The sequence below is a fragment of the Pipistrellus hanaki genome (genome assembly GCF_964339955.1).
Source record: "Pipistrellus hanaki genome assembly, chromosome: X".
In the NCBI taxonomy this organism is placed as follows: Eukaryota; Metazoa; Chordata; class Mammalia; order Chiroptera; family Vespertilionidae; genus Pipistrellus; species Pipistrellus hanaki.
The window spans coordinates 43,831,395-43,859,227 of NC_140524.1; the positions used below are offsets into that span (position 1 = coordinate 43,831,395).

The following is a 27,833-nucleotide window of genomic DNA, read 5'->3' on the forward strand; positions in this document are numbered from 1 at the left end:
TTCAGGCCCAGAAGACAGCTTGAAGGAGGTTGCTGTAGAGCCAGGCACTACAGTTAGGTAGATATTTTAATGGTCCAGATGAATGGATATTATGATAATCTAGAGAAGTGGCAAGATGCAAAGGAGCAAAGAGATATTTTGGAGATAGACTTTGGAGGAACTGGCAATTGGGGAAAGTGAGGGAGATGAAGGAGGAATCTTGATGACTCGGGTTTTCTAGTTTAGTGGAATAATAGTATACAAAAGGTCAAATTCAATTTTGGACACCAGTGAAATTTCTAGGTAGAAACAGCCCATAGAAAGTTTTATAAACAGATCTAGAAGTCAGGAGAGAGGTCTGTGGTGGGCTATATATCTGGGAGTTATAAACATGTGATAGCTTAGTAACAGGAATGAATAAAATTTCCAAGAAAATTAGTAAGAAGAGAAAGAGAGATTCCTGGAAACATTTATATTTCAGATCCTGGAAAAAGAAGAAAATCTCAAGAAGCAGCCAGGGAAACAGGAGGTGAATCAAGAAAAAATAGTGTCATGGAATCCACCAGAGAACAAATTTTCAGGAAAACAAGCAATTTAAATTAATGACTCAGAAACACCAGGAAAGGTAAAAGACCAAGAAATGTTCATCAGATTTGACATTTGGGAAATTACTGGTATCCACAGCAAAAGGAGAGCAATGAGAGCAGAAACCAGATTCCAGTAGACTGTGACAGTAAGTAGAAGGGCAGGAAATGAAGACAGACTAAGTAGATTCCTTTTTCATGAATATTTCCTATGAAGGAAGAAGAGACATAGGGTAGTAGATAGAAATGGAGGGTATAGAATTGAAGAAAATATTTTAAAATCTAAAAGAGATTATAGATATTTTGAAGGGAGCCAATGGTAAGATGCTGAAGATCCACAAAATAGAGGGAAGTTTTGGAAGAGGCACATGAGATAATAGAAAAAAGATGAACACAGATACTTCTAGATTTGAGGCAGCAGGGCAGGAGGTTGAGGCTATGAAAGCCTTTATTTTATCTATGAAATGGAAAATGAAGCCATCTTCTAAGAGAGACAGGGACAGAGTGGGTTTAAAGCTGGGTAAGGGTGGGATAAGCACTGAGAGGAATGTGAAATGTAGCTTACTAAGGTCACTTTGTAAAATTTCCAAGTGGTTTTTGTTTTTAATATATTTTTATTGTTTTTGGAGAGGAAGGGAGAGCGAGAAAGAGACAGAAACATCAATGATGAGAGAGAATCATAGATGGGCTGCCTCCTGCACGCCCCACATTGGGATTAAACCCACAACCATGGCATGTGACCGGACCAGGAATCGAACCCCAACCTCTTGGCCCTTAGATCGACGCTCAACCACTGAGCCATGACAGCTGGGTTCCATGTTGTTTTAAGGTAACAATGAATTGGTTTCCGGCCCAGATGTCCAGGTATAGAAAGGGAAGAGACAGATACTGGATTAGTTGGGGAGGTTTCATTCTAGTTGCTCATTATAATCATTAAGGGAGCTTTAAAAATACCTGCATCGGGTCCCATACTAGTTCAATGAAATCAGGCACCAACATATTTTAATATGCCCCAGGTGATTTTAATGTGCAGCTAAGACCAAGAGCATCTGAAATGACTTATGGTCTAGACTTTGCTGAATTACTTTAGAGAAGAATAATCAGGAGATAAAATTGATACATGAGAATTGCTGAAGACAGAGAGAAAAAAGCCACAACTAATATCCATGAAGACTGGAGTAGAATCAAGAGATGAGAAATTTAGGTGAGGTGAAAGAGAAAGCATAATTACAAGGAGAAACTGGATTTGTAAACTCTTATGATCACAATACTTGAGTTTAAGTTTTCAGTAGTTTGGGACAATGACAAAGTAGATGGGTTGGCAATGGAGACGGGTGATCAAAGTGGAATAGAGATGAAGGTGAGTGGAGATAAATGAGGCCAAAGAAACTTCAAATATAAGTCAGATTGTATTTCATTATCTTTCCAGAACTTCACCTCTAATGGCTCACCATTTCATTCAGAGTTAGAGCCACAATCCTTACAATTTCCTACAAGGATCTCATCTACTACTCTTCCCTCACTAATTCAGTTTCAGCCATTCTGGCCTTCTCCCACCCAAGTATACTCCTGTCTCAGGATATTTGCACTTGTTGTATCTGCCTATAATGCTCTCCCACAAGATATTTACATGATAAATCCCTTACTTCCTCCAGGTCTTTGCTCAAATATCATATGCTCAATGAAGGCTACCCTTGTTGAAATTCCTTCTCTTATATATAAAGTTTCTTCCTCTCTCCCAGAATTCTCTCTCTTGGCTGCCGCCTAATTTTGTTCATAAGTTTATTGTCATCTGGCATCCTATGTATTATTCATATTTATTTGTTTGCTTACTGATTGGTTATTTCCCTTACTCCTGAACTACTGATCATAAGCTTGTTGAAGCTGGAGATTTTTGTTCATTTGTTCACTACTATACCCTTTGTATCACTACTATAACAATGCCTTGTACATAGCAGGTGCTATACTCCATAAATATTTGTTAAAAGAATAATGGAGTCATGAGTATAGTATGTTGGATAGATTAAGTAAATGGGAACTAAAATCATCCAAGATAAGAGCAGGACTCAGGTTGGAGAGGATGATAAACCAGGCATTATAAATTCAGGAAAAGTATGAATGAATGAGGACAAGAGCTGACAAAAAGAATAGTGGGTGGTATAGATGGCATGTGCCTCAAAAGAACATTTATTTCATTTTATTTCATTTTATTTTTAAAACTACAATATATTTTAAAACAGTAAACCATAGATTTAGTTTTTATTTGATTTGTTATCTGATTTTTTAAAAATTATTTTTATTGCTTTCAGAGAGGAAGGGAGAGGGAGAGAGAGATAGAAACATTAATGATGGGAGAGAATCAATGATTGGCCTGCTCTTGCATGCCCCCTACTGGGGATTGAGCCACAGCCTGGGCCCAGGAATCAAATTGTGATCTCCTGGTTCATAGGTCGAAATTCAACCATTGAGACACACTGGCTGAATATTTTTTCTTTTTTTAAGATGGATACTGAAGGCCTTAAAATTGCACCAGGGAATAGGATCATGTGGACATCACCTTTCACCTTTGTGGTATGTGTATACAGTCCAGGAGAATGAGTAAGCCTGCACTTGATAAAACTGTGAGAGAATTCATGTCTCAGTTAAGACAAGTAAGTATCAGTGGTTTGCAAACCTGGCTGGCTGCATGTTAACATCATGTGGTGTGACTCTTCAAAAAGTCCAGAATCCCAGGCTCCATCTACTTCAGGCCAATTAAATCAGAACTTTTGGTGATGGGGTTCAGGCTTCAAATCTTGTTAAAAAGCTCCCCAGGTGATGCTACTGGGTATTCAGAGCTATAGGTAGATGATGCTGCAAGGGCAAAGGCCAGGGGAGTTTTTTTGAAGTGCAACATGTGTCTCAAAGGACACAGACAAAAAGCCTGGGAGAGAGGATAAAGCATAAAAAGAAAGCACAAACATGTGAAAGTTTAAATGCCCCAGGAGAGGAAACTGGTAGTGGCTGAGGATACCATAAATGGAAAGGCATTAATAGGAATTAAGAGGTCTCAAATTATGAGTAGACCCCTTTAAAAAATCATTGGGGTGGGTGAGGTTGTCCCAGAGTTGCAACAAACTGGGGAGGTGCTGGTTGGCACCAAGTGTCAGTTCAAAATTTGGGGAATTCACATCCATGGGGTGGTGGTGGGGATTTGATTATTGCCTGTGGGTTTCTTTTGTTCATTGTTACAGGCTATGTGTTCTTCAATTAATGACCAGGTCAGTCTCAGATCTCCAATAGGACAGGTGGAAGTCAAGAGAACTCAGGGCACCTATTTCTCTTTCTCTCTCTCTCTCCCTCCCTCCTTCCCTCCCTTTCTCAACATAGCTGCTACTGAGAATTTTTTAAATCTGCAATAGGGTTCCTTCTTTTTGTTTTGTCTCGTTTGCACATGGCAATCAGGCCATATTTGTTCTATTTGTAGCTGAATCTAAGATTCTATAGCATGCTATTCACGGTATGTGCTTTCAGATGCCACATGCTAAAACCCATGGCCATGAAAGCCTAAAACTGCCTGAACAACTAAGGCCCTGAGGCTACTTCTAGTCTTCTACTCTGCCCACTCTGAGCTCCCCTGCACACTCCCATGAAGCCACTCTTTTGTGAACAAATAGCTTTTATTGCATTGGTGAAGGATGTTCTGAGGACCAAAGTCAGGTATGCCCCTTGTATCATGCTGACACAGCAGAAATTGTTCAAAGGTGATTAATGATTGAATGCTGTTCAGTCTGTATCAAAGCACATATTTCTTCAAGAGTCTGTCGTTAAAAACAAAAACAAAAAACAAACAAACAAACAAAAAAAACCAGCCTAATCACAAATTATGTGTGATTCCTTAGTGAGAAGAGTAAAGTTGAAAGAGAAAGAATTCCCTTCCCTTAATTCATCAGTCAGTCTTCAATACATTATGTCTTGAGTGCTTTGGGGAATACAGACATGAGTAAGACGTAGTCAGTGTTTTCAAAGAATTTAACATCTACCTAGGTAGCCCAGCCAGCATGACTCAGTGGTTGAGCATAGACCTATGAAGATCATGGCTTGATTCCCAGTGAGAGAACATTCCCCATTGCAGGCTCGATCCCCAATGTAGGGTGTACAGGAGGCAGATGATCAATGATTCTTTCTCATAATTGATATTTCTCTCTCTCTCTCTCTCTCTCTCTCTCTCTCTCTCTCTCTCTCTCTCTCTCTCTCTCTCCCTTTCCCTTCCTCTCTGAAATCAATAAAAATATATTTTAAAAATAAAATAAAATCTACCTAGATAGACAACAAATACAGTCCTTCTAAGCGTTACCAAAACAAAGTAGTATAGGACAGTGTTTCCCAACCTTCTCTCATGATGAGAATCACCTGGTGGAGTTGTTAAAACACAGATTCCTGAATCCCAACTAAGAAGTGCTAAACTAGAATTTTTGAGAACATATAGGTAAAATTGCATACCTAACTTAGTGCTCTGTATATAAAATCTGTCTTAGAGCACTAGTTAAGTATACAATTTTACCTATATGTTCCCAAAAATTCTAGTTTAGCACTTCTTAGTTGGGATTCAGGAATCTGTGTTTTAACAACTCCACCAGGTGATTCTCATCATGAGAGAAGGTTGGGAAACACTGGTATAGGATATATGCTAAATGAGCATTATAGACCAAATGTAGCACAGGAGAGATAAACTCCAAATCTACTTCAGGATACATCACCCATGTGGTAGTGACATCCAACTTGCTCAAGCCTAACACAAGGAATTTTTTCTTGATTGTTTTCTCCCCTCAGCCCCATATTCATTCCATCAGCAAATCCTTTTTGGCTATAGGTCTAAATGTATCCTACATCAGCCTGCTTCTCCCCATGGCCACTGCCACCCCCTCACCTAGGTCACCAGCATCTTTCTTCCTGAAATTCTGTCCTGGCCTCCTATCTTGCCTTTCTCTCACTCTCCTTGCCACTCTCCAGTCCAATTTTATATAGCAGTCAAAATACTAGTTTAAAAATGTAAATTAGATTAGTTTGATCCCTCACTTAAATACATCACTGACTTCCCACTGCACTCAGCATAGAGAACTCTTACTGTTGCTTGCAAGGCACTGCATTGTCTTCAACCTCCCTGAGCACTACCTTCTCCTGATTCACTGCTTCACTAAAAAGTTGCTTGAATATTCCAGCATGTATTTCAGGGTGTCTGCACAAGCTGTTCCCTCTACATGGAATGCTCTTTTTAAATATTTATTCATCTTTAGGGTCTCAGCTTAAATGTTGCTTCCTCCAGAAAGGCCTTTCTTTTTTTTCTGATTTTAAAATATTTTAAAATAAATCTTTATTGTTCAGATTATTACAATTGTTTCCCTTTCCCCCCCTCCTCCCATAGCTCCCCTCCACCTGGTCCCCACTCCACCCTTTGCCCTTACCTCCTCCCCCACCACCTTGCTGTCCAAAAAGGCCTTTCTTGATTCCCTACCCATCTAAGTTAAGTTTTCCTTGTTATTGTGCCTAATACCACACTGTTCTTTTCCTTTGCACCATTTATTAAAACTTAAATTATACTAGAGGCCCAGTGCACAAAATTCATGCCTGGGGGTGGGAGGGGGGTCCCTCAGCCCAGCCTGCACCCTCTCTAATCTGGGACTTCTGAAGGGATGTCCAACTGCCTGTTTAGGCCCGATCTCTGATCACCCCCTAACCACTGCCCTGCCAGCCTGATTGATGTCTAATTGCTCCCCTGCCAGCCTGTTTGCCCCCAACTTCCCTCCTCTGCCGGCCTGGTCACCCATAACTGCCCTCCCCTGCAGGGTTGATTGCCCCCAAACTGCCCTCCCTTTCAGGCCTGGTCCCTCTCAACTGTCCTCCCTTGCAGGCCTGGTGCCTCCCAACTGCCCTCCCCTGCTGGCCATCTTGTGGTGGCCATCTTGTGTCCACATGGGGGCAGGATCTTTGACCACATAGGGTCAGCCATCTTGTGTGTTGGAGTGATGGCCAATCTGCATATTCCTCTTTTATTCAATAGGATAGAGGCCTGGTGCACAGGTGGGGGCCAGCTGGTTTGCCCTGAAGGGTGTCCCAGATCAGGGTGGGGGTTCCCTTGGAGCATGGGATGGCCTGGGTGAGGGGCCTGTGGTGGTTTTCAGGCCAGCCATGCCCCTCCCCCAGCAACCCAAGCAAAGGCCCTGGTATCTGGAATTTATTTACTTTCTACAATTGAAGCTTTGTAGCTTAGAGTGGAGCCAAGCCTCCTGCTTGCTCTGTGGGAGCAGCCATTTCTATTGGGTCTTATGTACCTTCAGTAATTGAAACTTTGCAGCTTGAACTGGAGGTCTGGGCCAGCCAGGGTGTGCAGGAAGCTTTGTTTCCCCCGTTGCCAGGGGTAACCCTAGCCTGCTCTCTCCAGCTCTATGACTGCCATCATTTTCTTGAGATTTATCTTCTATAATTGAAATTTGTATCCTTGAGTGGAGACCTATGTTGGCCAGGGTGTGTGGAAAGCTTGGCTTCTGTTGCCGGGAAACCCAAGCCTCCCTCCCGCTCTCTGTGGCTGCAGCCATCTTGGTTGGTTTTAATTTGCATACTTGCTCGGATTGGCTGGTAGGCATGGCTTGTGGGTGTGGCTTGAGTGGAGTGATGGTTAATTTGCATATTACTCTTTTATTAGGTAGGATATGTCTGGGTTAATTTGTTTAATATTCTTCCTCTTCCACTAGACCATAAGCTCCATCAGGGCAGGGTCTATATTGTTTTTGTTTATAAACATATTCTAAGCACTTAGCAGGGCATTTAGTGTATAATTAATGCTCAATATGTGTCTTTTGGATAAAAAGATGAAATAATACAGGAATAAAGAAGTAACATGGTCTAAGAAAGATTTTTGGAGAACTAGTAGCAGAACACCATGAGCAAAGGCATGGAAATGGGTATTTGTGTGAAAACTACTCTTAGGAAAGGGGTAGGTGTGGCTGAAGGATTGGGTCTGTGTTACGTAGACATTAGAAATATGTTATAGTCATATACAATATTAAAAAGTCTAAAACTCCAGTTTAAGAAGTGTTACCTTTATTTGATAACTTCCACTATGCTACTGCTCTAACCTGAACCCAGCTATACCAAAGCAACCCAGAAAGGGCAGGATACACCACTCTTCCTCTGCTGCAAGCAATTAGGTTTAAAATAGCCCACATATCTCCAGCCAAGTCCAAGGCCTCAGCAGGACTCAGAATGAGCAATGTCTACTGTACCCAAGCATCTAGTGGGAAAGTGAAAAGGGTGATAAGGAAGAACTAGTTGTCGAAGTGCATCAAAATTTTCTTAAGTCTTGCAATCCCTTCTGAATATTCCATAGGTGTCCAGGTTCCAATTTGACCCTTACCACACATACTAACAGATATCTCTAATCCTATCTAATGAAAGAATAATATGCAAATTAACCATAACTCCATCACAAAGATGTTGGTGCCCATAGCCACAAGATGGGGGCACCCAGTCCTCTCAGCCCGAGTGGAGTCCCCCAGTCCTGGGGGTCGACCTCTGAGAGCAGGCAACATGAGCAGCCTGGAGGAATGCTTTATTTGTTGCCACACCAACGAGGCAAGCATTGCACCCCGCTCTGGGCAGTGGGCACAGAGCAGCCAGGTGGTGGGGAGAACACTTGCAATGTCACCCTGGGGACAAAGCAAGCATTCCGTGCCTGGCTACCTATGGGCCTCTGGCCAGGCCTGGGCATGGAAAGCTTGCGTTGTCGCCTCAGCAACAAGGCAAGTGTTTTGCATCCATTCACAGATGGGCCTCTGGGCCATGGAGAGCTTCTGGGAAGTGGACACGGAGACGTCAGCCAGACCCTGAAGACGACTACGGTGCACGGATTCATACGCAGGGCTACTAGTCCTATATAATAAAACCCTAATATACAAATCAACCAAATAGCAGAATGACTGGTCACTATGATGTGCACTGACCACCAGGAGGCAAATACTCAATCCAGGAGCTTCCCCCTAGTAGTCAATGTGCTCCCACAGAAGGAGCGCTGCTCAGCCAGAAGCCAGGCTCATGGCTGGCAAGTGCAGTGGCAGTGGAAGGAGCCTCTCCTGCTTCCATAGCAGCACTAAGGCCCCCTCGGGGGATATCTGACTGCTGGCTTAGGCCTGCTCCCAAGTGGGAGGGTGAAGGCCAGGCTAAGACCCCCCCCCCCCCCAAGTGCATGAATATTGTGCACCGGGCTTCTAGTAATAATAATAATAGCGCCTACCTCATAAGTTTATTATGATAATTAAATGAAAAAGTACACTTAGCATAGTACCTAGCACATGGTAAGCACTCAATAAATGTTTATTATTATTTCTCCTCTGTAAATTGGGAATACTAATAGTGCCTACTTCCTAGGGTTTTTGTAACTATTAAATGAGATAATACACATAAATGCTTAGCAAAGTGCATAGCACATAATAAATACTCAAATGTTAGCTATTATTAGCTATTATTATTGGTGGCATCAATAGCAGCAACAACAATAATATTGAATAGTTCAGGGAAGAAATAATGAGAATTGAACTAAGGGAGAGAAATTGAAAAATGTAATGAGGGCAGCATATGGCTGAAATTGTCACTCTGACATCTTAGAGGAATGGATTAATATACAGAGAAATGCCCAGAGCCAGTAGCAGATAGGCCAGGTTACTTGGTCACCAGGCTGAGGCAAGTGATGCCTTGGAAGGCTGCATCCCTCAAGAAAATCCCTGTCACCAGGGCTTAATTCCCAGCTCTATTGATCAAGTAGGAATTGTCACTATGGTAACATATGGTTGCCTTACTTGATATATTACTTGGGGAGAAGATGCAGGGCTCCCAGGCCTGTTGTCTTGGAGGAATGACAGAAGGGAATACATGGCTGGCAAGGCTTCCAGGGGAGGAGGTGTGAGAGGAACAACTAACAGAACTTTGTGTTGCATGGGGCCAGACTCTTATGGGAATTACTAAGCAGAGTCTACTTTGTCCCTATTTTTGTTACTTTATGAATCATTTTGTACCTAGAAGCAGCCCATGTGTCACTGCCCAGTGCTTTTGCAGAAAGACTTCTCAGTCTCAGGAGGTCCCCATGCAAAAGACCATCTCCTCTTCTTACCCCAAACAATGTATACCTAACAGACATCAGAAATATCTGGTGGGGTGGGAGCTAGGCCCAAAGGTGACCCAGACACTAAGAAGCCAGGGACCAAATGGTCTGGTGTCACTGAGATTGGAAACTGATAATAACAATTATTATTTGAGCCCTTTGATGTATCATGTAGTATGCTGAAATCTTTGCAGGAATTATCTTGTTTATTCCTCCAAAGGGCCCAAGATGTAGTTACTGTTACTGAAGTTTAAATAAACTAAGTGACTTTTCCAAAATACCTAAGCATTCACACCTCTCCACAGAGCTTAATATACTCATGATAATTTTCAAAACCTGCCATTTATTGAGTACCAACTATGGAGCAGACCCTTGACATTATTATCTTTGATTCAGTACCATAACTCTTTTACATAGGTACAATTATTACTCTTTCCATGTTACAGAGCTAAGGCTGTTAGGTGGTTAAGAAACTTTCCATGATCACTTAGCTAGTAGAGGATAGAACAAGGATTTGAATTTAAGCAAATGATTCCAGCTCCTGGCCATTAACCCTTACACTACTGGTACTTTCTCTTTTTCTCTAACACAGCTTTTTTGTCAGGTAAAACATAAAGATAACCACAATCATATATCTTGAACCATTTGTTTTCAATGATCTGATTGCTCCAATATCTCCATTTAAAAAAGGTGAATCAGGATCAGTACAGATGGGATAGCTGAGGCCTAGAGAGTTAAAGTGATTTGTACAGCATTAGATATAGAGCAAGTGACAAAGGCCTTACAAGACTCGGTGCCTATATACTCTAATGACTGGAACTGACACTAAAGAAAACAGATACTTCAGAAAACAGGTGGAAGTCTTCATTTGAGGGCTCTAACTCAGAAAGGCCTTTAGAGAAATTATAGACAATATAAGATTTTTGCAGGAAAGAGCCAAAAAAAAAAAGGGGAAAAATGTTTTTATGTAGCAATGTTAAATTGATCCATACTATAGTCAAAGTGAAAACTTGGGCTCCTCCAAATGGAATGTTAGGTTAGGGCTTGCTGGTGGACTCTGTCCCATGGGTATATTTTGAAACAGTGTATGTGTGTTTGTTGTGCTCAGAAGTTTGAGTGAAACCAATCCTAGTTCAATGATTTTAGGATGGCAAATATTGCTTGCTACATGCTGCAAGCTTGTTCATGAGAATCAGATAAAAAGGACTTGGGTGAGCTATAAATCAGTGAATCCAAGACAATAAGACTAGTTTACACCCTTTTCTTGGCCTTCCTCCTTGCTTTTTCCAACCCTATGCAGTTCCCGTTTAGCTGCGAGCATTCAGGAGGTCACTCTGAATCTCTGGTCATATGTACCCTTGGCACCAGTTTCCTGATAAGGAGAAAAACAGCATGTATGTTTCATATCCCCACAATCCACAAAGCTAACAATAGTCACAGGGATATTAGGAATTTACTTATTAATGGCAATGTTACAAGTTTACTCAGTTATCAATTTTCAAGAATCAAAACCAGTCTCCTAGAGTCACCCTTACAATGATAAATAATAGCCCTGGTGTTTGAAGTTACTCAGTGATTTCTGGGCTTAGACTCTTCACACACACACTCACACACACAAAAATATCTGTTGTTTCGTATATTCACCCTTGGTATAACAGCCTTATCACCATGAGGAACCTTTAACAGCAGAACACTCTATATAACCATTCAAAACCCAGGACCAGACAGACAGATACACTTCGCTACTCACCGGCTCAATGAACATGTGCAAGTTGCTTAGCTATTTTTAGCCTCATATAATGCCTCTGTAAAATGAGAATACCAGTTGTACCTACCTTATAGAACTATGAAAGGGATTAAATGAGATAATTCATGCCCAGAGAGTGGTGCAATACCTGGCACACAGCTCAATAAGTGGTAGCCATATATGAAAAGAAAGACTTGCTGTCTCTGAAAGATTGTTTTGGAGAAGCATTTCTGTAGCTCCAATCTCCCATGTATTGAATTAAAGGACTGAGGGCTGGGACATAAGAAAATTAGTAGGGCAAAGAGGTGGACAGTGGTGCTGACTCCTTTTATTTTCACATTTAGGAGGAAGGATAGTATTGAGAAAGTGACTGTGGTTAAAGAAAAACAAATCAGTGATATGGCAAAGGGAGGGACTGGTAGGTGGGGAGAAAGTCTTTAAAGTATAATGTAGTAGGGAGAGGTTAGAGCATAAAAATTGGGGTGTTCGCCTTAGCTGGTGTGGCTCAATGAATAGAGTGTCAGCCTGCAGACTGAAGGGTCCTGGGTTCAATTCTGGTCAAAAGCACATGCCTGCCGGGGTTGCGGGTTTGATTCCTAGGAGGGTGTGTACAGTAGGCAGCTGATCAATGATTCTCATCATTGATGTTTCTATCTCTCTGTCCCTCTCCCTTTCTCTATGAAATCAATTATATATATATGTTGGGTATTAAAATACCATAAAATAAGCAAAGCCACTGCAACATAGCGGTGTGTTTAATGAAGAGAAGTGAAACAAAGTTTTTTTAAAAAAAATCAAAGGAGGCATAGAAACTTCAAACAGCATTCAAAGAACTTGGGCAGAAAGGGTGAGAGTTCTGGACACCATTTTGTCCTTTCTTAGAAATGTTTCTATGAAATATTGCATGCTAAAGGGCCTGAAATATGTTCACTATTGAATAACTGGTCAGTTTGTTCACCTAGCCTTTCTGTTATTAAAAGAACACTCTGCTCTCCACTCACCTCTGCAAAAACCAGCTCTAGGGAACTAGGCAAAAAACCAGCCTCTCAAATGTGGTCTCATATCATAAGTGTCTAAGCCAGAGCTACTGGAGACATTACCACTTCGGAAAATGGTTTCATTCCTTCAGGCCAGAAAGCCCAGGGGATCTTGCCTACTGAAAGTCACCACGGGTGGGGTGTGGCGGTGTTACAGCCTTCTGTAAATCATCTAAAGAGTTGGTTAACAGATTTCTTGGTTTCACTCTTGCAGTCTCCAGATTCAGTTGGTTGAAGTGGATACTCAAACATATGTGTGTGTGTGTGTGTGTGTGTGTGTGTGTGTGTGTTTGTTTGTTTTTTGTTTTTTTTTTGCCCCAAGTGATTCTGTCACAAAGCAAGCTTTGACTTTGGAGACAAATAATGTTTTGTTGAAATAGAAAGCACTACAGTATATTCTATTCCTAAATCTGTCCTCATTCTATACATGAGAGGTCTTGAGCTCCGAGACATTTAAGCATTTGTTCAAGGTCACACAGCTAATTAATAGCAAAACCAGAACTGGAACCCAGGGCTTCTGACTCTCAATTCACTATAAGCTCCATTTACCAAATCTCTTTACCTCTTAATGAGATTTCTAGTTTAAGTATTGAGGCAGATGTCCCTTCTGGGTCTAATCAGAGTTAAAAAGCAAGGGAGTGGGGGGAGGGGAGGCGCAATGGTAAGATATGTACACATATAATACCTTAATTAAAAAAGAAAGAAAGAAAAAGCAATGCTACCTTTGTTGAATAATTCATTAGTAAACCAAACATTATAATCCTCAGTTGTACTAAAGCACAAAACATAGTTTTAAAAAGAAAAGAATATATGGCCTTTCCCTTTATAACCATGTATAAGGAGAAATGTACCACATGATTTCTGTTTATTGACCATATTTGTGGCTATAATGTTTCAGTTTTAAATTATTCAGTATTGAAGAAGAGACATCCTAGCTTTAAGATTGGACATTCATTAGCATAACAACCAAATACTTTTTTTTCAAGGTAGCAAAGATTAGTAATTATATTATCTGGCTACCACTTCCTCTGTGAAATATCCTCATTCTAGTTTAAAACTTTAAAGAAAACAAAAGCCAAATATTAGATAGACTCTAAAGCCATGCTCTCTAATAAAGAGGGAATATGCTAATTGACCCTCACACCATCACAAAGATGGTGGCACCCACAGCCAATAAGAAGGGGATATGCTAATTGACTACCACACCCTCAAATATGGTGGCACCGACAGCCACAGGATGGTACCACTAAGTCCCCTCAGCCCCTCCAGGGCAGCAGGCATGCAGCAAGGCTGGACCTACCCCCAAGCGGGCCCAGTTGCTCAACATGCATGTCTCTGGATTCCTCTAGTCCCCTCAGGCCCCCAACCACCCAGGGTGGGCCTGCAGTATAGGCAACCCTCAGATGTTAGCTGCCAAGCTGCACAAGGCCGGCCCCAGGCTCAGGCAAGCCTCCCAGCCACCCAGGGCCACCTGAGGCTCAGGTAACCAGGGCTATCTGAGGCTTGTGCTGACAGCAGTGGCAGCAGAAGAGGTGTGATGGGGCATCACCTTCCCTGATTGCCGGGTCGCCTCTCACCCCTGAGGGCTCCCAGACTGTGAGAGGGGGCAGGCCAGGCTTAGGGACCCCCCATCTCCAGTGCATGAATTTTCATGCACTGGGCCTCTAGTTTGTCAAATACAAAAATTTTAAGGTAAGTGGAAAACCACAAATCATAGTTGTCAATAGTTCAAATAATCCAAATTATTCCTTTGGGTACAATAATCCACCAATCTTCTGATAGCTTATAGGCATCCCAGGAGTGGGCTGTATAAGTACCATACTAGGTAAAGTGAACAATGAATAAGTACAAAGGTCATTCTGAAAATTCTCACATGAATAAGCTACAGTTAAAAGGTATCTATATTCATCCTTAGCTAGCAAAAATTTGGCGTGGGGGACTTTTTCAGGAGTATTTTCATGAAATGTCCAACTCTCAGAGCATTTCTTCTTTTCACATGTGTCTGTAAAATGGATAACAACTGTCACCACTCTTTCATGCTTCCTCCACTGTTCTGCAACCCCAGGGAATTTTAAGATTGCTGCTGATTCTCTTCAGACAAAGGTAGTTCCTAAACCACACAAATGATCACTCTCATTGCCATCTTCTCCTTATCTACAGACACTACTCTTGGCCTAAAGCAAACACTAAATTCCTCTTGACCATATTTGGCTGTTAGCAGAAAAGAGATACAAGAATCCCAAGCAGAGTGAGAGGAAAAATTACCCCTATACCTGTTTGCTACTATTCTCTTTGCAGAGGGTGACATCACTGTTTATTTCTGTTACAATAACAATCTCATGGGAGAGCCACAAACTCATCTTCTTTGCAGGAAGACAAGTAGGATAGAAACTGACTTCTACTCAGGACTCAGCTTCTGGAAAATTCTGGAACAAATCTAGCTGATCTCAGAGGTCAATGAAGATGCATCAATAACTTTATCCCAAGTGTCTTACATGGGATATCTCTAAAGTCAGTTTGCCATTGTCTGCTGCAGTGGCTGCTGCCAGCAGAAATTATCCTAAATGACCATTCAATTCACAGTGAGTTTAGAGGGATTTGATGTTGGAAAATGCTTTTGACACAGTTCTAGTTGGATATGAATTTAAAAGCCTATTTGCTTAAATAGTTGAAGGTGAAGCATGTATTACATGTCTTTTATGTGCAATGAGGGTTTGCTGTTCCAAGCCTTTTGTGGTGTCAAGTATGAATTCCTGCCTCACACTTGATTTAAGAAACAAAACCTGAAATTTAAGAAGATATTGAGAAAAGGAGCAAGATATGCTTTTATGTACTTTGATTGGAATGTAAATTGGTAAAAACACATTAGAGAGCAATTGGGCAATATCTGGGAACAAATAACTGAACAAATGCAGTCCTATGAATTTATGTTAAGGAAATAATTAGCCAAATTCATATTATATAATGCAAGGGTGTTCACTGTGGCATTGAGTGCTCATAAATGCATAGAGTGACAATTATGGTTTTTAAAAATTTCAGACATTTCTGTACAATGAAAAACACTAAAATCAAAATTAAAAATAAATAATAAAATGCTTAATAGCTTTGCAACATAGGTAACAGTTAAGTAGGTACTATCTGAAATACATAAAGTAATCCCAGTTCTAAAAATAAGAAAGAATGACTCAATAGGAAAACAGGCAAAGAATATGAAATGGCAACACAGAAGAAGACATGCCAATAAAGGCCAATAACCACATGAAAAGATGCTCAGCCCCACTAATATTAAAAAATAAAAAGGAGATTTTTTTCAGTTATCATATTGTCAAAGATTAAAAAGCTTAATAATATAGGAAATTGGAGATGAAGATCATGTAGATATGGTCACTGTCGGTGGGAATGTAAGTTGTTGTAGTCTTCTTGTGGGGGTCTATAAAAATCAAAGATGGGCAAAACAAATTTTGAACCACCAATTTTGCTACTGTGAATTTATACTACACAAACACTTGCAAAAGTATGCAGAGTTGCATGTAAAAGGAGATATGTTGCACCAATATTTAATAATAAGAAATAATGTAAAAATTCATCAATAAAGTTTGGACTAAAGAAATTATGCCACAATTGTATGTGTACTGTGCAACTACCTTTTCAAATTAAATAACCAGATGTATACCAGCAGAAAAAGACCTCCTGACATAGTTAAATGAAAATCATGTTGTAGAATAATAAGTGAAGCATTGGTCACTCCTTTTATTATTCTATAAATATGAATATATGAATTTTCATAAAATATGCACAAAATGATATATACCAAACTGTGAACATAGTGGGGGATCAGTGGCAGAGAGTCTCAGAACATTCTACTTCATTTCTATTTTTACAAACATAAGCATTTATTATTTTGATCATAAAAACACTTTTTGAAAATGAGAAGTGAGGCAAACTGTGCCATTCCCCAGCAATGTCCAGCTCCCACTCTCAGACTCTAAAAATGTCCTATTCAAGGACATGATGTTTCAGCATCTAAGACAATATTTAATACCCCTAACCATAAGCTGTTGCTGTTTAGAACTTGAACTAGGAGAAGGAATGCTGGAAAGATGTAGAAGGTGGTCAAATTTTTAGAAAAGTTTCATCTTATGCAATTACTAGAGGCCTGGTGCATGAAATACATGAACTGGGCTGGGTGGGGGAGGGGACGTCCTTCAGCCCAGCCTGCACCCTCTCTAATCTGTGGGATCGGGCTTAAACCAGCAGTCGGACATCCCTCTAACAATCCGGGACTGCTGGCTCCCAACTGCTCACCTGCCTACCAGCCTGATCACCCCCTAACTACTCCCCTACCAGCCTGATCCACACCTAACTGTTCCTCAGACAGCCTGATTGCCCCCAAATACTCCCCCTGGTTTGCCTGTTCCCCCTCCCCCCACTGGCCACCCTTGCAGGCCTGGTTGTCCCCAACTGCCCTCCCCTGCTGGCCTGGTCCCCCACAACTGCCCTCCCCTGGAGGCCTGCCTCCAACTGCCCTCCCCTGTTGGCCTGATCATCCACAATTTCCCATCCCCGCTGGCCATCTTGTAGTGGCCATCTTTGACCACATAGGGATGGCCATCTTGTGCAAGGGTGTGAGGGTCAATTTCCATATTACCTTTTTATTATATGCAATTATGATATGATTGACACCCTCTATGGAATGATCTTTCTCTCACCTTCCATCCAAATATCCCATCTTTCTTCTGCCATCCTCATAGCCCCTCATCTCCTTCATAGGTTGGGAGAAGGGGGCATGGCTAAATGATTTTCAATTCCTTTTCTGTTTTCATCTATAATTCAGGATTAAATCCCACCCTTTGATCCTAAAGAAATTCTACCATAACTCTTCCTCCCCCAATTTATTTGGCACAAGGCTCATCCCAGTATTTCCAATTTCATCCAAGTTAAGGTTGATAACTCCAGCTCTAAGAATCTTAGGGAGCATTTATAAGTGACCCTTAGCTGTGTACCAACACCAAGAGCCAGCAGAGTAGGAGCCATAGTTGACCCTAAAATTACATGCGCATGTTAGTAGATGTGAGCCTTTCTTTGGGTAGTGCATTAGTAGCTTTCACTGGATTTTCAAGGAGGTCCTTGGTCTACAGAAAAGTTAATAACCACCAAGGTGGAGGGATTGGATAATTGATTTACATACTGAATCTCTAAACAGAACACCCAGACTCCAAGTTTCCTTTTGGCTGTTTGGCTTGGTGACTCAGACAACCATATACTCAAGAAGAATGGAGTGAGTGGATGGGAACCATGGCCTTTTAGTGTTTTTCTAGAAACCTGTCTATCTGATCAAGCTGCCACATAGACCCGATACAATTCAGGCATGGTCATGCATTCCAAGTCCTGCTAAATGAGCCCATCCAGACTCCCTTGAACTATATAAGATGGTAGGTTTAGTAGAAAGAGCATTATGAGGCAGCAGAGAATAGCAGGTATCAGTTTTAAGCTTTAGTATCACTTCTGTCCTGTCATGAGGTAGCTGTGTGACCTTAGGCAATTCACTTCACTTCCTCATTTTCTTCACCCAAATAAATGATTTGCACCAGGGAAACTTCAAAAGACACTTTCAGCTCTACTATTCTATGACTCTCCCCCTCTGGACAGGAATTTCCACTAAACTTTTCAGAACAGAGAATAACTGAACTCACTTTTTAGTGTCACAATCTTAAAATCATACAGTTTTCACTGTGGCTAGTCTAAATCTTTCCTACTGCAAATTAAGCTTTCTGCTTTCATGCAGAGAATGGCTGGCCCATGTGCAGAGCACTGTAGAACTAATAACTCTAATGCCTGTACATCAGTTTTTATGCCAAACCCAGTTTGCAAGTATTATTCTCAAGAACTCCATTCTTTTTTTTTTTTAAGGCACCTTGTAAAAAATAAAGGTTGAGGGAATTAGTGAAGAGTCAAGGGAAACAGGAAGGGTCATTAGCACATGAGTGCTTTTAATTTTGTCTTTAAAGTTCCTTAAAGATGACCACCCCTTCCTATTGGCAAAATGAACCCCAAAATTGTGCTCAAGAAACCTCTTCTGCAAACCAGGCGCCAGACCAAATAGGGCATTGGGGCCACTGGAGATGAATCCTGTAGCAGCTAGCTTTCAAGATGGCCTTTTAGAACTGCTTCTGAAAGAAAATAAGTCTGAAAGATAAAAGCAACTTCCCAACTAAATTTAATTCCCACCTCCGGGGTTCTCTAATCAGTAGGGGAGTTCTGATTGATGGGATTTTTCTTGAGGCTGTACTGATGATACCTCTGGTCCAGGAAATTAAAGGCCACACTGAAATTTTCAGGATGTGTAAGGAAATAAGCCCAGAGAACTGAGTCACCCAAGGTTGAATGAGGATAGGTCTTTCCAATCAAAGCAGAGCAGAGAACTGAGGCAGTCTGTCCAAGAACCCAGCAGAAAAATAGGATTTGAGCCTTAATTATTAGAATAATTGCCTCAATTCTTCACTTCCCTTTCATAATAACTTTGAGTTTACATAGAGCCTTTCTTCTAAAGAGCTCAAAATACGTGCAGAGATATTATCTTAGCTGTCATCACACCATCACAGTTAGTGAGAACAATGATTATTATCAGCCTGTTTAACACATAGAGGAAGGAAAGCCTAGAGGGGTGAAGCAGAGTCATCAAGTTTACCCAGCAAGATACTGCCAACCTCTGAACTCAGCAGGAATTTCTCTTGCCAACCATTGCCCAAAGAATGTTATTCTCCACACCAGTCCAAACAAATGCTTGTAGGAACACCAAGTTCTGTGGGCCAATACATCTCTGAAAGATTGCATATTCTATTCTCCTGAAGAATCACAATTTACATTAGCTAGTATCAACTTTTAGAAGCCCTGCATAAAATAAACATGTTTCTGTTTAAGAATCTCTAAATTAAACTTGACCACAAAACTGTGTGTGTGTGTATGTGAGTGTGTGTGTGTGTGTGTGTGTGTGTGTGTGTGTGTGTGTGTGTGTTTAACACCTAACACCTGTGAAACTAGTCTTCTTTGGAGCCCCCATTGAGAAACACTGGTCTATCCACTAGACTGATCTAAGTATCAGCATAGCTAACAGATGAATTCTATTCCAGTGCAAGCTATGAGAATGTTTCTTAGAAATATTGTCTGATACCTTGTGTTATTGACAGCCAGTAAACAAAGGGCCTTGGTGTACTCAAGGACCCCAGACCACCGTTTCCCCTGTAGTAGGGGATTTACCAGAGTAGGGAGGAAGTTAATTCAAACTCACCTAATTCTGCTGGAATTTCTTTCAAATAGGACCCAAGGCTATATTTGGTATTCATTTAAAGGGGGGGGGGGAGTGCTTCGGATGCTGGTCTAAACACTCAGAGTTTATGCTCTTAAATCCATCTCCTAGGCTCATTTCCAGTGCCACTCATCAATCCATGCAATCAGCAACAAAACAACAAAGGAGAAGACTCAGAATGTGTCCCTGTTCTGGCTTAACCATATGAGTATTATAGTACTCATCATATATCTATTTCAAAACTAAAATACAGCACACAATCTTGTCCTATCATTAATTACCAGTGACACTATTAAAAGTACCTAAAATGTAAAAATCCCTGAAGGCCTTGTGCTGATTCATTTGTATTTTATATACAATTCAAATAATAAAGGAACACACATGGATTTAATATTCATTACTACTATTTCTATGTTTAATTACAATATTTATTATTAAACATTAACACCATGAGGGATAATGCCTCTATTAAAATTGGCTACTTTTGTGCAGACTATAATACAGGTTTACCTTTTCTTTTGGTATACAACTAATTGGCTATACGAAAAACCCTGTGTAAATGTATTCTGGAGGTAAAAATTTCAGTCAAGCTCAGATGGGCACTGTTATTTAATATGATCTGATTATAAATCCTTTTGTAAAGCAACAAACTGCAATGTGAATACTGTCCATCTAGTTCATTTGCCTTGTAAATCCATACTTATACATATCATATTTGCTTAAATCAAAACACACTAATAACACATATCATATTTGCTTAAATCAAAACACACTAATATTAATAAATGAGCTAGACATTTCTTAAGATGGGAATGTGTTCTAATCCTTATCAATCTGCAATACTGGCTCTTTTTGTTTTTTAAGTTAAGTTAATTTATAATACTGAGTTTATTGGGGTGACATTGGTTAATAAAATGATAAATTGATATAGGTTTCAGGTGTACAGTTCTATAACACATCATCTGTATACTGTACTATGTGTTCACCATTTCAAGTGTCCTTCCATCACCATTTATCCCCCATATACCCTTCTCTACTTTCTCCCATCCAATAGTGGCTCCTTTTGTATTCACAATTAATCACCATCCCAGTCCAGAGAGATTCATTCTGAATTGGTTGAGAATGTGACAATAGCACTTTTGAGGACATCCTGGGGTCTTATTTAATGATGATTCCTCTGCCTTTAAACATGCTGTCCTTTCAACTTAGCCACCTGGTGGAATTAATTCCTCAAAACTCACCCAAATGCCTCTTCCCCAGTGAAGCCTTTCTTGATCATACCCCTGACTCCCAGCCAGGCATCCTTCTCTGTGCTCTCTCACAGTACCTGCCTGTCCCTTGTCATACTCTCCTATAATTATCTGTTTACACAATCTATCTTGCCTACCAGACTGTGCACCCCCTAAGAGCTGAGATGATGTTTTATTCATTTCCATACTTCAAATACTTAAAATTATTATGAGCACATGGCATGTATTTAATAAATGTTGGTTGTTTGAATAATCACTATCCTTAATTGTGGGTTTTTTTTGTGTTTTTTTTTTTTTGTGTGTGTGTGTGTGTTTAGGACCTTGAAAAAGCAATGCTTTATTCAAACCACAAAAAAAGTCAGAGAGGGTTTAGCAGTTTCATTCAGTTTTTATTGATCTCTTCTTTAATTAATTTAAGAAATAATGCCCATACCAACTCACACCTTAAGGTTCAAGAAGAAATAAACACAACCTCTAATCCAAATTCACAACTAATGCAAAGCTGCATTTAGTATGTTCCTTTTACTCCAAACATACATCTCTACATCCTAGCTCACCACTAGCATCACTGCATTAATGAAGAAATAAGGGTCCTGTCCTGTGTGACTTGGCTGGTTGAGCATCTTCCCATGCACTGAGAAGTTGCCAGTTTGATTCCTGGTCAGGGAACATGCCAAGTTGTGGGCTCTATCCTCAGTGTATGTGGTGGTTGGCGGGGGGGGGGGGGGGGGGGGGGAGAAGAGATGCTGTGAGGCAGTTGATGGGTGATAGTTGTCTCTCATCTATGTTTTTCTCTCTCAGTCTCCCTTCCTCTCTCTCTCTCTCTCTCTCTCTCTCTCTCTCTCTCTCTTAAATCAATAAAAACATATTTTAAAAAGGAAATGAGGATCCACTGATTAAAGGAGGATGGTGGTTACTGCAGGGATCACTGTAAGAGCTTTGGATGCTCACTGGCTGAGGGAAACCTAAGAAAGTTGGGCATCTTTGAGGGAACAATAATGATGTCGATTAAGACTTGGTCAATCTGACTAGAAATGTCAACATCCATAATATTCTAATTAAGAGCCCTAGCTGGGGGTATTTCCGTCACATTGGAAGGGCAGAACAAGTTGGAATTGATCCACCTGCATATTACTGCAATCTGACTTGGCATGGGATGATACCCAAGGACATGTAATGCCAAGAGTAGCCCAGCCCCATGGAGCACGTACATACACCCCCCACACATACACACACACACACACACACACACACACACACACACTCACTGAATCCCACACAAAACGCTCATGATATCCGCGGCACACACCACTGCATTCTTGTGTGCTCTGTCACAAAGAGGGAGTGCCCCCTCACATCCTCTCACTTCCCTAGTCTGCCTAGCCCACACCCCACACCACCATCAGACCACAGCCTAGCATGGAACTGTAAGCTGGTAAGGACTGGTTTTTGTTGTATGTAACAAAGCCCAATGCACCCAGGTACCCCGCTGGATGACTCCATCTATTCCCCGCCCCCATCATAAGCTCCAAGAACAAGAGAAGGGGGCTGGAGCTCAAAGAAAGAGAGCTTTAGGGGTGGGCGGGGAGTAGGAGTCTGGACAGCTTTGGTGATTTATTGCCTTGAAGCAAGAGTAACAGCGAACGGGCAAAGCGATCCAGCGTCTTTTCACCCCATCGCACCCCATCTATTCATTGAAAAAGACCAAAACCTCATAAAATAATTTACCCTCCCGTCTGTTCCGTGCCCTCCCAGGGGCTCTTGGAGCCACAGGCGCTCAAACAGCCCGCAACAAAGCGTCCCCCATACAGACCTGTTCCAGCCTCTTTGTGGCAACAGCGAGGGGGAGCCACTGCTGAGGGTTCTGCCCTATGTCGCCAAGCAGGAGGCGCTGGCTGGGAGGAGGAGGAGCAGGAACTGGGGGAAGAAGGAGGATGAGGGGATAGGAGACACAGAAGCAGAGGCAGTGGCTGGCGGAGGCGGCTGCTGGGGCAGCAGCAGCGGCAGCTGCGGGGCGGCAGTAGGAGGAGGAGGAAGCGGAGAAGGAGGAGGAGGAGGCTGCTTCTGTGGCAGCTGCTGAGGATGCTCTGGCGTGAGGCAGGGCTGGGTGCGCTGGGCGTGGGCTCACGTGCGCCCCATGGCCCAGGGATGCGCACGCGTCTGGGTGTGAAAGAACATCTGGGTATATTTTGACTATGATTTTCCCAGTACCGACCTAGTCAGAACTTGTGGTTCCTGCAGCCAGGCGGAAGTGAAACCCTTTCAGTCTCTCAAGCTAGACTGTGCCTGCATGGGGATGGAGGTTGTAGGTGAGGCAGCAAGGTAAGGGAGAAGGGGATCTGTACCAAAGCTCCAGGCCTGCCGTTAAAGTCCGTCCACACTTCTTCCCTCAATCTTCTTTCTGGTCACTGGTAGCTTGCAAATGCACATATCTCTGGAAAGGCTATAGCCAAGGAGAATAGAAGGAGACCAAGGACAGTCACTATCACCATTATACCGTATTGCCTGGACTACCCAAAAGGCAATTTCTGTTCTAAGTTGGTTTTGACTTTCACTAATTAAGGTGCCCATAACTTAATGTACAATTACATCCTGCCTTTTTTCCTGTCTCTCATCCCATAGAAACCAAGGTGGCATGCAGTCAATGATCTAATTTTTAGTCTGCTTATCCAGTCAGCATTATCCACACCCTCACCCCAGCTTCACTAGTGTCAAGGAGTCATTTAATCAACATGCTACTCCTCTTCTAGGAATGGACTACTCAGTCTAGATAAGAATAACACTGGTTTCCTAGATGTCAGAGAATTGAAGATCATCATGGATCCAACTGAAAACCCAATTTGGATTAAGCCAGTGGTTAGCAAACTTATTAGTCAACAGAGCCAAATATCAATAGTACAATGATTGAAATTCCTTTTGAGAGCCAAATTTTTAAATCTTGAACTTCTTCTAACATCACTTCTTCAAAATAGACTAGCACAGGCCCAGGTATTTTGTGGAAAAGCCACACTCAAAGGACTAAAGAGCCGCGTGTGCTGACTATGCACGGCCTTAAGCTAAGATAAGGGAAGGCAACTCACAGGCACAGCTTTTCCCTGTGAGTTAATCTTCGGTGAACCCCTTGCTTAGAGCCCTGCTGAAAGTCCTCTTTTCCCTGGTAACCTTTTGAGCATTTCACTTAATCTTGCCTAATGGCTTATACTTGTAGAGCACTTGAGGATTTACAAAGCACTTCCTAATAATATGATCCATACCATACCATCTCTGTGAATTGGGCTAGGAAAATATTATTTTTATTCTATAGGTAAAGAAACAAATTTCATGGATTTTCCTAACATTACAGGCTAGTGAGTGGCAGATCCAGAATTGGGACACGTGTCTTCAGATTTCCAAGCCAAAGTTTCTGTTTTAAATTACATCTTGGAAAGAAATTACCAATTCATCTATTAACCTCCATGCTGGTGTTAAATGGTTTAGTGTCTTTACTAAATTGAAATTTTTAATTATAAATGAGATTTTGAAAAATAATTTCAGTTAGGTTGATACATTTAGGTGCAACTCACAAGTTAGTGGGCAAAAAGAGTTAAAGACTTTTAGGCCTCAGTCCCCAATTTATAGACATGATTATTTCTTTGATTCGTCTGGCAGCTATTATAAGGATAATTTGAAATTAAGGTACAGAAAGGCTGATAATCTTGTGAATGTTTCCCCAACAAGCTAGATCTTTGTCCTCTAAGTCATGAGAAGAAATCATTGTTTGACACCAAAGGAGGAAACCTGTCTCTCACACAACAGCTTGAGTAATCCCGAGTGTGCAGATGGATATCAACCAAAAGAGGCAGGCTAGTGCAGGGGGTTAAAGCTCTACTCTGGGACCAAACAGCCCTACATGAAAAATCTTAGAGAATGATTCAATATCAATTATCCACCTATGAAATAGGTATGGAAGTAGGAGAATGAAATGGTGTGATATAGTTGCTTGAGACATAACAAGTCTCAATAAATGATAGCTATTATTATTAGAGAAAAGGAACAACTTCACTTACATGTTTTTCTCCATTAAACTAAGAAATGATTCATTAATAATAATATATCAACATTGAGGAAGTGCAGAGGAAGAGATTGGTTCTTTCCCCAGGATAGGACAGATCAAGTGTTGACAATAGGAGATATTCGTGATAAACAAAGAGAGACAAGGAATTATCTGCAACTACTGAGAACCAGCATGAAACTGAGAAGAGAACAGGATCAAAAGAGGGTGATGAAAAGAGGGAATTTAGGTGTGGTCAGGAAATTTTGACCCAAATTCTTGATACTCATGGTTATTGTGATATATGTATTTGCCTATTAAAGGTTTTGTAACAATGTGCAGTGGAACCTGGGTTCTTGAACTTAATTAATTATGGGAGGCTGTTTAAAAAGTGCTTTGTTATAAAACCAATTTTTTTTTCATTAGAAAAAATGTAAATTTAATTCATTAGTTCCAGATCCCCAAATGATTCTCTGTTTTAACCTTTCTAATATACATGTATAATGTACTGTTTAATCTATAAACACTTCTTTTCTTAAATTTATCAAACCACCCCCTGCTATCCTTATAGAATCACTTTCAACAAGTGCTCTAGGGGTGTCTTTCCCCATATGACATCTTTGCTTTTTCACACAATGGCTAACAGCTTTTTGTCTATCCAAATCTACAACAATTTTTCTACCTCTTTGGTTGTTTGTGATCATTGCTTCTTTCATGCCATTAGCAACATTAGTACTCTTTATATTTTAAAATTGTGTTAATCGCCCATTTCCCCAGCAACAAAAGCAATATATATATATATATATATATATATATATATATATATATATATATATATATATATATAATTTTTTAAAAATCCACAACACAATTTCCTGAGATGTTAACAACTGGAGGTTTTGTGGTAAACTAACTCATACTGGTAAATTATCTCCTTTGTGGTCTGAAATACTTTTTTTTTTGTCATGTTGATGTATCAGCATGAAAAGGTTGTCAGATCAAAATCTGAAGTTCAACAACAGAGACATTTTTTTTTCATGAACAACTTGGTAGAGAAATAGAATTGTTCAAGATGAGAGATGTTCAAGAATCAAAGTTTGACTGTACATGGTTTATTCAAAGGCATGTTTTGGCTCTTCTAATGAAGCTCTTGTTTACCAAAACATCTAATTAATAACTCTATTCAAAATCTGTCATAAATACCTGAGTCTGACATTCAGCCAAGGACTCCTTGTTCTGATTTGGTACCAAATAGAGACTATTCTTGTTTTAGCCTTGCCAAGCACAGAGAGGTTGAATCATAACAATGCTCAGCACCCAGCTGCAAAACTCAAATTGTGAAGGAGGTGAAATCTGTTTTTTACACCCTTCAACTCTCTCTGTGCAGCAACCTTCCCTTCCCACTTTCAGTCTCTGGATATCAAAATCACTGTCTTTGCCATCCAGAAAGAAAGTGACCAGATGTATTTATTTACAAGGAAGTACCATTAAAATTTTCTTTTCTCAAAAGGGAGACTAGCAGGAGGAGACAGTGCTAAACTCAATGAAATGGAGGTTTAGGCATTCTGGGTGGTTAAAATACCTTGGGTGCTCTCAAATCATTTAGTTATGAGACTCTCCATGAATAAGACTAGAACTTGGAAATTTTAATTCACATCATAACAGAAACCCAGAACAACAAGAGGCATTGGTTATTATCTCAGTCAAAACCTTTTGTTTCACAGGTGATTAAAGGGAGTCTCAGAAAGTTTAAACGACTCTCCCAAAACCACATAGCTCCCAAGAAGGAGCATAAAACTCTTTCTACTACAGTGTGCTACTCCATCAGCCAAGAAAACCAAGAGCAACTGTTTATTTGCCGGCTCAGGGCAGGCTGCCCCCAAATATGCGAACATGATATATTGATTATTTTGAATTAAAGTTATTTGAGAAAAAGCCAGTATAAAAAAAATACACTGACCCTGGCCTCTTTCCCCCCAAGGGCAGGGAATAAAAACCCCATGTGAAAGTATACTCCTTCCCTGTATCAGGACAATAGCAGGCATCCATATCACCAAAGTTGTGGAATTCAAGGCTGAAATAACTGTATAAACAAACTTTGCTACTTCTTCATTAGGTTGCTACCCCAAACACAAGCTCCTTTTTTGTTCAATTTTTGTCAATAATTTTTTGTCCAAAAATGGTATGTAAATCACTTCCTTTGGCCATTTTGGAGGTCCAATATCTATGAGACCTCTGTGCATTTGTAACTAAATTGACTTTATGCTATTAGTCTCTCTCATGTCAATTAAATTCTCAGACTAGTCATAAGAAGAACCAAGAAGGCTATACTTAGAACTGATATTTGGGACTTTATTCTAGGTATGTAGAAATGGCATGAAAACAAGAATAGAGATAAGAAATGAAGATCCCATTATTTCTCTTGCTTCCATTAGCTTTCTCCTCAGATGTAATTTTTTTTACTAGTAGCCATTTCAAGTAAGACTTGTGTAGAATGATCTACATGATTCAAGATACCTAAAACTGGAAATAATATTAGAGGTATGAAGCTTGCCGAGAATGGACAGAGTCCAAGTCACTCACTGAATTTTTTTTTATTGTTGTAAGAACATCTAACATTGACACCTAACCTCTTAACAAAATTTTAAGTTTACAAAACAGTATTATAGGCACAATGGTGTATAGCAGATCTCTGGAATTTAATCATCTTGTGTAGCTAAATTGAGTAGCACCTTCTACTCTACCCCAGTCTCTGACAATACCATTT

At 40.6% G+C, this 27,833-nt stretch overlaps 1 protein-coding gene across 3 annotated transcripts in view; it reads right to left on the bottom strand.

Annotated features, from left to right (window-relative positions):
- PAK3 (p21 (RAC1) activated kinase 3) overlaps positions 1 to 23,145 on the bottom strand; it is a 393,551-nt gene extending 370,406 nt beyond the window's left edge. For 2 of the 3 annotated variants that reach the window (XM_084870471.1, XM_084870469.1), the window contains exon 1: positions 22,850 to 23,145. The gene's annotated coding sequence lies outside the window, so the exon portion shown is untranslated. The remainder of the gene's footprint in view (positions 1 to 22,849) is intronic. The other variant, XM_084870472.1, reaches the window with a different exon arrangement.
- Positions 23,146 to 27,833: the final 4,688 nt, after the last annotated feature.